This window comes from Canis lupus, chromosome 9 (assembly GCF_003254725.2).
Source record: "Canis lupus dingo isolate Sandy chromosome 9, ASM325472v2, whole genome shotgun sequence".
Taxonomy (NCBI): Eukaryota; Metazoa; Chordata; class Mammalia; order Carnivora; family Canidae; genus Canis; species Canis lupus.
Window position 1 is genome coordinate 48,325,897 of NC_064251.1, and position 7,774 is coordinate 48,333,670.

The window sequence follows — 7,774 nt, forward strand, 5'->3', positions numbered from 1 at the left end:
AATTGGGAGTTATTTACCAGGTTATAATATCTCTTGAAACATGACTCCCTCGGGTCTTCATTCTGGCCATAGAGTAATTGTTGAGACTCATTACACACTCCTACCCCGAGGAGTGCCCTGAGGAGACACTGGTTCTCAAGAGTAATCTTTCCCAGGGTTCTTTTCTGGAAGGAAGGATGGGCAAAAGAGTTTCCCAGAGAATGTGTCTCCAGGGTCCAAGCTCTAAACTGACCTCTTCTAGCCATTTTGTTGGAATATTGGCCCCCATCCTCTGCTTCAGCACAAATTGGAATGTCCCCTTAGGTGCTGCAAAGACCATGGTACAATTGAGAAAAACAAAATAATCAATGAAATGAAACAATAATGAATTGAAAAGAAGATATTTGCAAATCATATGTTTGGCAAGGGGTTAATATCTGAAATATTTAAGGAACTCATAAAACACACAGACAAAATGCAATGAAAAAAATAGGCAGCAGAGTTGAATAGACATTTTCCAAAGAAGACATCCAAATGGCCAACAGGTATAGGAAATGATGAACAACATCACTAATCATCAGAGAAATGCAAATCAAAACCACCATGAGATGTCACCTCCCACCTGTTAAAATGGTATCATCAAGGAGATGTTGAGGTAACAAAGTTGGCAAGTATGTAGAGAAATGGAAACTTCTGTGCATGTTGGTGAGGATATAAATTGGTGTAGTCACTATGGAAAATAGTATGGAGATTCCTCAAAAAAAGTTAAAAATAGAACTACCCTATGATTCAGCAATCTCTTCTGGGTATATATCCAGAGGAAATGAAAACAGGATATTGAAAGGATATCTTCAGTCCCATTTTTACTGCAGCAATAGCTGAGATATGGGAACAACCTAAGTGTCCATCAACAGATGAAGGGATAAAGAAGATATTGTGTCTCTCTCTCTCTGTCTCTCTTTTTCTTATATATATTATATATATTTGATGGAATATTATTCAGCCATGAGAAAGAAGCAAATTCTGCCATTTGTAGTAACATAGGTGGACTTGGTGGGATCTAAGTGAAATAAGCCAGACACAGAAAGACAAATAATGAATGATTTCACTGTAGGAAAGTCACAGTCATAGTAACAAAGAGTAGGGGATAGTTTCTCAGGGCCTGGGGGTTGGGGAAAAAGGGAGATCAATTTTTATATGTTGAGCCATCTTTGCATTTTAGGAGTAAGTCTCACTTGGTCATGATGTCTAAACCTTTTAATATGCTGCAGAACTCTGTTTGCTAGTGTTTTGTTGAGGATTTTTACATCAATGTTCATAAGGGATATTGGTATGCAGTTTTCTTTTCTTGTAGTGTCTTTGTCTATCTTTTTTTTTTTTGTCTTTGTCTATCTTTGGTATCCTCACAAAATGAGTTATTAGGAAGTGTGCACTCCTCTTCAATTTTTTGGAAAAATTTGAGAAGTATTGGTATTAGTTCTTCTTTAAATGTGTGTTAAAATTCACCAGTGAAGTTCTTGGGCCCAGGGATTTTCTTTATTGGGTGATTTTAAATTTCTTGTGTAATCTCCTTACTAGTTACTGGTCTATTCAGGAATAGATTGCTTCTTCATGATTTAGTTTTGGAAGGCTGTGTGTTTCTAGGAATTGTGCATATAATTGTTTATAATTCTCTTTTATTATCCTTTTTTTCCTGTGGAATTGGTAGTAATGTCTCCACTTTCATTTCTGATTTTAATAATTTGAATCTTCTTTCTTTTTTCCTTAGTCCATCTAGCTAAATTTTGGAATTTGGTTGATCTTTTTGAAGAACTAACTTTGGTTTTATTGATTTTTTCTATTGTTTTTCTATTCTTTATTTCATTTTTCTCTGCTCTAATCTTTATATTTCCTTTCTTCTGCTAGTTTTGGGTTTTAGTGTCTCCTCCTCCTCCTCCTCCTCCTCCTCCTCCTCCTCCTCCTCCTTCTTCTTCTTCTTTTTAATAGTTCCTAAAGTTGTAAAGTTAAGTTATTGATGTGAGCTCATTCTTATTTTTTTAATGTAAACAGTTTTAGCTATTAATTTCCCCTTTAGCACAGCTTTTGCTGAATTGCATTATTATATACTCCAATACAATTTAAAATAGGAATTTTTAATGTTAATCAAAATAAGACAGTTTGGAAAGACAAATACTATTTGATTCCCCTCATATGTGGATTTTAAGTAAGAAAAATACAGCATCCATTCCTGATCAAAACTCTTCAGAGTGTAGGGATAGAAGGAACTTTCCTCGACATCTTAAAAGCCATCTACGAAAAGCCCACAGCAAATATCATTCTCAATGGGGAAGCACTGGGAGCCTTTCCCCTAAAATCAGGAACAAGACAGGGATGTCCACTCTCACCACTGCTAGTCAACATAGTATTGGAAGTCCTAGCCTCAGCAATCAGACAACAAAAAGACATTAAAGGCATTCAAATTGGCAAAGAAGTCAAACTCTCCCTCTTCGCTGATGACATGATACTCTACATAGAAAACCCAAAAACCTCCACCCCAAGATTGCTAGAACTCATACAGCAATTTGGTAGTGTGGCAGGATACAAAATCAATGCCCAGAAGTCAGTGGCATTTCTATACACTAACAATGAGACTGAAGAAAGAGAAATTAAGGAGTCAATCCCATTTACAATTGCACCCAAAAGCATAAGACACCTAGGAATAAACCTAACCAAAGAGGTAAAGGATCTATACCCGAAAAACTATAGAACACTTCTGAAAGAAATTGAGGAAGACACAAAGAGATGGAAAAATATTCCATGCTCATGGATTGGCAGAATTAATATTGTGAAAATGTCAATGTTACCCAGGGCAATTTACACGTTTAATGCAATCCCTATCAAAATACCATGGACTTTCTTCAGAGAGTTAGAACAAATTATTTTAAGATTTGTGTGGAATCAGAAAAGACCCCAAATAGCCAGGGGAATTTTAAAAAAGAAAACCATATCTGGGGGCATCACAATGCCAGATTTCAGGTTGTACTACAAAGCTGTGGTCATCAAGACAGTGTGGTACTGGCACAAAGACACATAGATCAATGGAACAGAATAGAGAACCCAGAAGTGGACCCTGAACTTTATGGTCAACTAATATTCGATAAAGGAGGATACTATCCATTGGAAGAAAGACAGTCTCTTCAATAAATGGTGCTGGGAAAATTGGACATCCACATGCAGAAGAATGAAACTAGACCACTCTTTTGCACCATACACAAAGATAAACTCAAAATTGATGAAAGATCTAAATGTGAGACAAGATTCCATCAAAATCCTAGAGGAGAACACAGCCAACACCCTTTTTGAACTTGGCCACAGTAACTTCTTGCAAGATACATCCAGGAAGGCAAAAGAAACAAAAGCAAAAATGAACTATTGGGACTTCATCAAGATAAGAAGCTTTTGCACAGCAAAAGATACAGTCAACAAAACTCAAAGACAACCTACAGAATGGGAGAAGATATTTGCAAATGACGTATCAGATAAAGGGCTAGTTTCCAAGATCTATAAAGAACTTCTTAAACTCAACACCAAAGAAACAAACAATCCAATCATGAAATGGGCAAAAGACATGAAGAGAAATCTCACAGAGGAAGACATAGACATGGCCAACACGCACATGAGAAAATGCTCTGCATCACTTGCCATCAGGGAAATACAAATCAAAACCACAATGAGATACCACCTCACACCAGTGAGAATGGGGAAAATTAACAAGGCAGGAAACCACAAATGTTGGAGAGGATGTGGAGAAAAAGGAACCCTCTTACACTGTTGGTGGGAATGTGAACTGGTGCAGCCACTCTGGAAAACTGTGTGGAGGTTCCTCAAAGAGTTAAAAATAGACCTGCCCTATGACCCAGCAATTGCACTGTTGGGGATTTACCCCAAAGATTCAGATGCAATGAAACGCCGGGACACCTGCACCCCGATGTTTATAGCAGTAATGTCCACAATAGCCAAACTGTGGAAGGAGCCGCGGTGTCCATCGAAAGGTGAATGGATAAAGAAGATGTGGTTTATGTATACAATGGAATATTCCTCAGCCATTAGAAACGACAAATACCCACCATTTGCTTCAACGTGGATGGAACTGGAGGGTATTATGCTGAGTGAAGTAAGTCAGTCGGAGAAGGACAAACAGTGTATGTTCTCATTCTTTTGGGGAATATAAATAATAGTGAAAGGGAATATAAGGGAAGGGAGAAGAAACGTGTGGGAAATATCAGAAAGGGAGACAGAACGTAAAGACTTCCCTAACTCTGTGAAACGAACTAGGGGTGGTGGAAGGGGAGGAGGGCGGGGGGTGAGGGTGACTGGGTGATGGGCACTGAGGGGGACACTTGACGGGTTGAGCACTGGGTGTTATTCTGTATGTTGGTAAATTGGTAATTGAACACCAATAAAAAATTATTTTATTAAAAAAAATGAGCTTAGGCCAAAGAAGATAGAAAGGAGCAAACCACAAACTAACTGTATGAAATCATACTGGTTATTAGAGGGGAGGTTGATAGGAGCATGGATTAAATAGGTGTTGGGAATTAAGGACTTCACTTGTAATAAGCATTGGTTTTTTATGGAAGTATTGGATCACTAAATTGTACACCTGAAACTAATATCACATGGTATATTACCTAAATGTAATTTAAATGAAAACTTAAAAAAATTGGAAGTTCAACTCTAAAAAATTAGGAATTTTATTAATGAATATCCTTATCTATACCTCATCCTCATTTATACTGAAGTTATGATAAGTTCAGTATAAATGCCTCCCTGCCCTATTATGAAATAAGCTTTTTATTAGAGATACATATTATATCATGTTACTGAAACATCAATTGATTTCCCAATTAATGATCATTTTTAATGAGAAATAGGTTTTGAATGAAGCATTCTTATGGATGATATCAGTATTTTTCCTAATATGTAATATCCTAATTAACTTTTCCAAGTATGTATTATTCCTTGCATTCCTGGAATAAACTCCATGTGGTAAACATATTGTGTTCTCTTGATGTTTTATTGAACGGTTCTCATATTTTTTCAGAATTTTTGCATCAATATTTCCAAGTCAGATTGATCTGTGGTTTTAGTTTTGTGCAATATTTGTCACATTTTTAAATCAATATTCCACTTACTTTAAAAAAGACTCAAAAGGTTTTCTTTCCCTTCTATCCCCTGACTGAATAACTGTCCTTAGAAGACACCCATCCTGCTATCTCTTTCTTCAGGAGAGAGAAAGCATGATTTTAGAGTAGAAATGTTTCCTTTGTTTTGCTTTTTACCCAAGTGCATGGCCCAATGAGACACCATTTAACAATGTCTATGACCTCTTGGGAAACCAGAGGCATGAATGGCATGTGATAGCTATGATTTATGTTACTGTCGTTTCTCCTTGTGAATTCCTTGGCATTTTTTGTAGTGACATTGGATACATTTGGATGGATTGAATAACAGTGATGAGAATGGGAACTGAGACTAGAAGGATCACTTCTCTTTCTTCCTTTAAAGTCATGACGGGGGGGCAGTCTGGGTGGCTCAGCGGCTTAGCACCGCCTTCAGCCCAGAGCATGGGGACCCAGGATAGAGTCCCACATAGGACTCCCTGCATGGAGCCTGCTTCTCCCTCTGCCCATGTCTCTGCCTCTCTCTCTCTCCTCTCTGGGTATTCTCATGAATAAATAAATAAAATCTTAAAAAAATAAATTCATGATGGTTAAAAGAGGTACTTCATGTGTAGAGCCTCACATATGTCCAGGCACATAAAATTGCTCCATAAGTGGCAGATAACAATTCATTATCTTTATAATTAAAGAAAAGTAATAATAAATATTGTTTTTAAATGACAGAGATGCCTGGGTGACTCAGAAGTTGTGTCTGCCTTCAGCTCAGGGTGTGCTCTTGGGGTCTTATGATTGAGTCCTGCATCCGGCTTCCTACAAGGAGCCTGCTTATCCCTCTATGTCTCTGCCTCTGTCTCTGTGTCTCTCATGAATAAATAAATAAAATCTTTAAAAAAATAAATAACAAAAAATAATAAAGTTTGATAACTTTTATTTGAGTCCATGTTTCCCACCTCTGCCCTATAACCTATAACTATTATTATGGCTGGACTGTCCTCTCTGCTTGTCAAAATCCTAGTTATGACTCCTTCACATATCCTGACTTCTTTAGATATCTCTCATTATTTTATGTCTTCTCTGTAGGCTAGCTGTTGAGTCAGGAAAACACATTGGACATCAAGAAAAGTGAGCTCAGGGAACCATGGGTGGCGCAGCGGTTTAGCGCCTGCCTTTGGCCCAAGGTGCGATCCTGGAGACCCGGGATCGAGTCCCACATTGGGCTCCCAGTGCATGGAGCCTGCTTCTCCCTCTGCCTGTGTCTCTGCCTCTCTCTCTCTCTCTCTCTCTGTGACTATCATGAATAAATAAAAATTTTTTTAAAAATCCAAAAAAAAAAAAAAAGAAAAAAAAGAAAAGTGAGCTCAAATCCTCACTTGCTTCTTTCTAACTGAAGACATCTGGTAAGTCACATTACCTTTCAGAGATTTGGTTTTTTTCCTCTATTAAAAAAAGGGTATTATTGTCTATGCTGCAGGACTGATTTTAAAATAGAGACAATCATATATGTGAATAAAGTACATATGCATATACATTTAAACAAAAACTAAATGAACTGCTTGCTTTTTCTGAAACTACATGGCATGCGGAACTTCCTTTGTAGTGCTCATCACTTTGTCCTTGTGATGGCTATCGTTTCATTTTCTCCAAAACAAATATTTGTTTGTCCGCTCAGTTGTATAATGACAATGCACTGAAAATACACTGTACTATGGGCTATTTTAAAAATCCTTTTATTTTTTTATTTTGTCAAATTTTATTTAAAATCAATTAATTAACTAATAGTGTATTATTAGTTTCAGAGGTAGAGCTTAGTGATTCATCAGTTGCATATAACACCCAGTGCTCATTACGTTAAGAGCCCTCCTTTTTTTTTTATTTATTTTTTTTTATTGGTGTTCAATTTACTAACATACAGAATAACCCCCAGTGCCCGTCACCCATTCACTCCCACCCCCCGCCCTCCTCCCCTTCCAACACCCCTAGTTCATTTCCCAGAGTTAGCAGTCTTTACGTTCTGTCTCCCTTTCTGATATTTCCCACACATTTCTTCCCCCTTCCCTTATATTCCCTTTCACTATTATTTATATTCCCCAAATGAATGAGAACATATAATGTTTGTCTTTCTCTGACTGGCTTACTTCACTCAGCATAATACCCTCCAGTTCCATCCACGTTGAAGCAAATGGTGGGTATTTGTCATTTCTAACAGCTGAGTAATATTCCATTGTATACATAAACCACATCTTCTTTATCCATTCATCTTTCGTTGGACACCGAGGCTCCTTCCACAGTTTGGCTATCGTGGCCATTGCTGCTAGAAACATCGGGGTGCAGGTGTCTCGGCGTTTCACTGCATCTGTATCTTTGGGGTAAATCCCCAGCAGTGCAATTGCTGGGTCGTAGGGCAGGTCTATTTTTAACTCTTTGAGGAACCTCCACACAGTTTTCCAGAGTGGCTGCACCAGTTCACATTCCCACCAACAGTGTAAGAGGGTTCCCTTTTCTCCACATCCTCTCCAACATTTGTGGTTTCCTGCCTTGTTAATTTTCCCCATTCTCACTGGTGTGAGGTGGTATCTCATTGTGGTTTTGATTTGTATTTCCCTGATGGCAAGTGATGCAGAGCATTTTCTCAT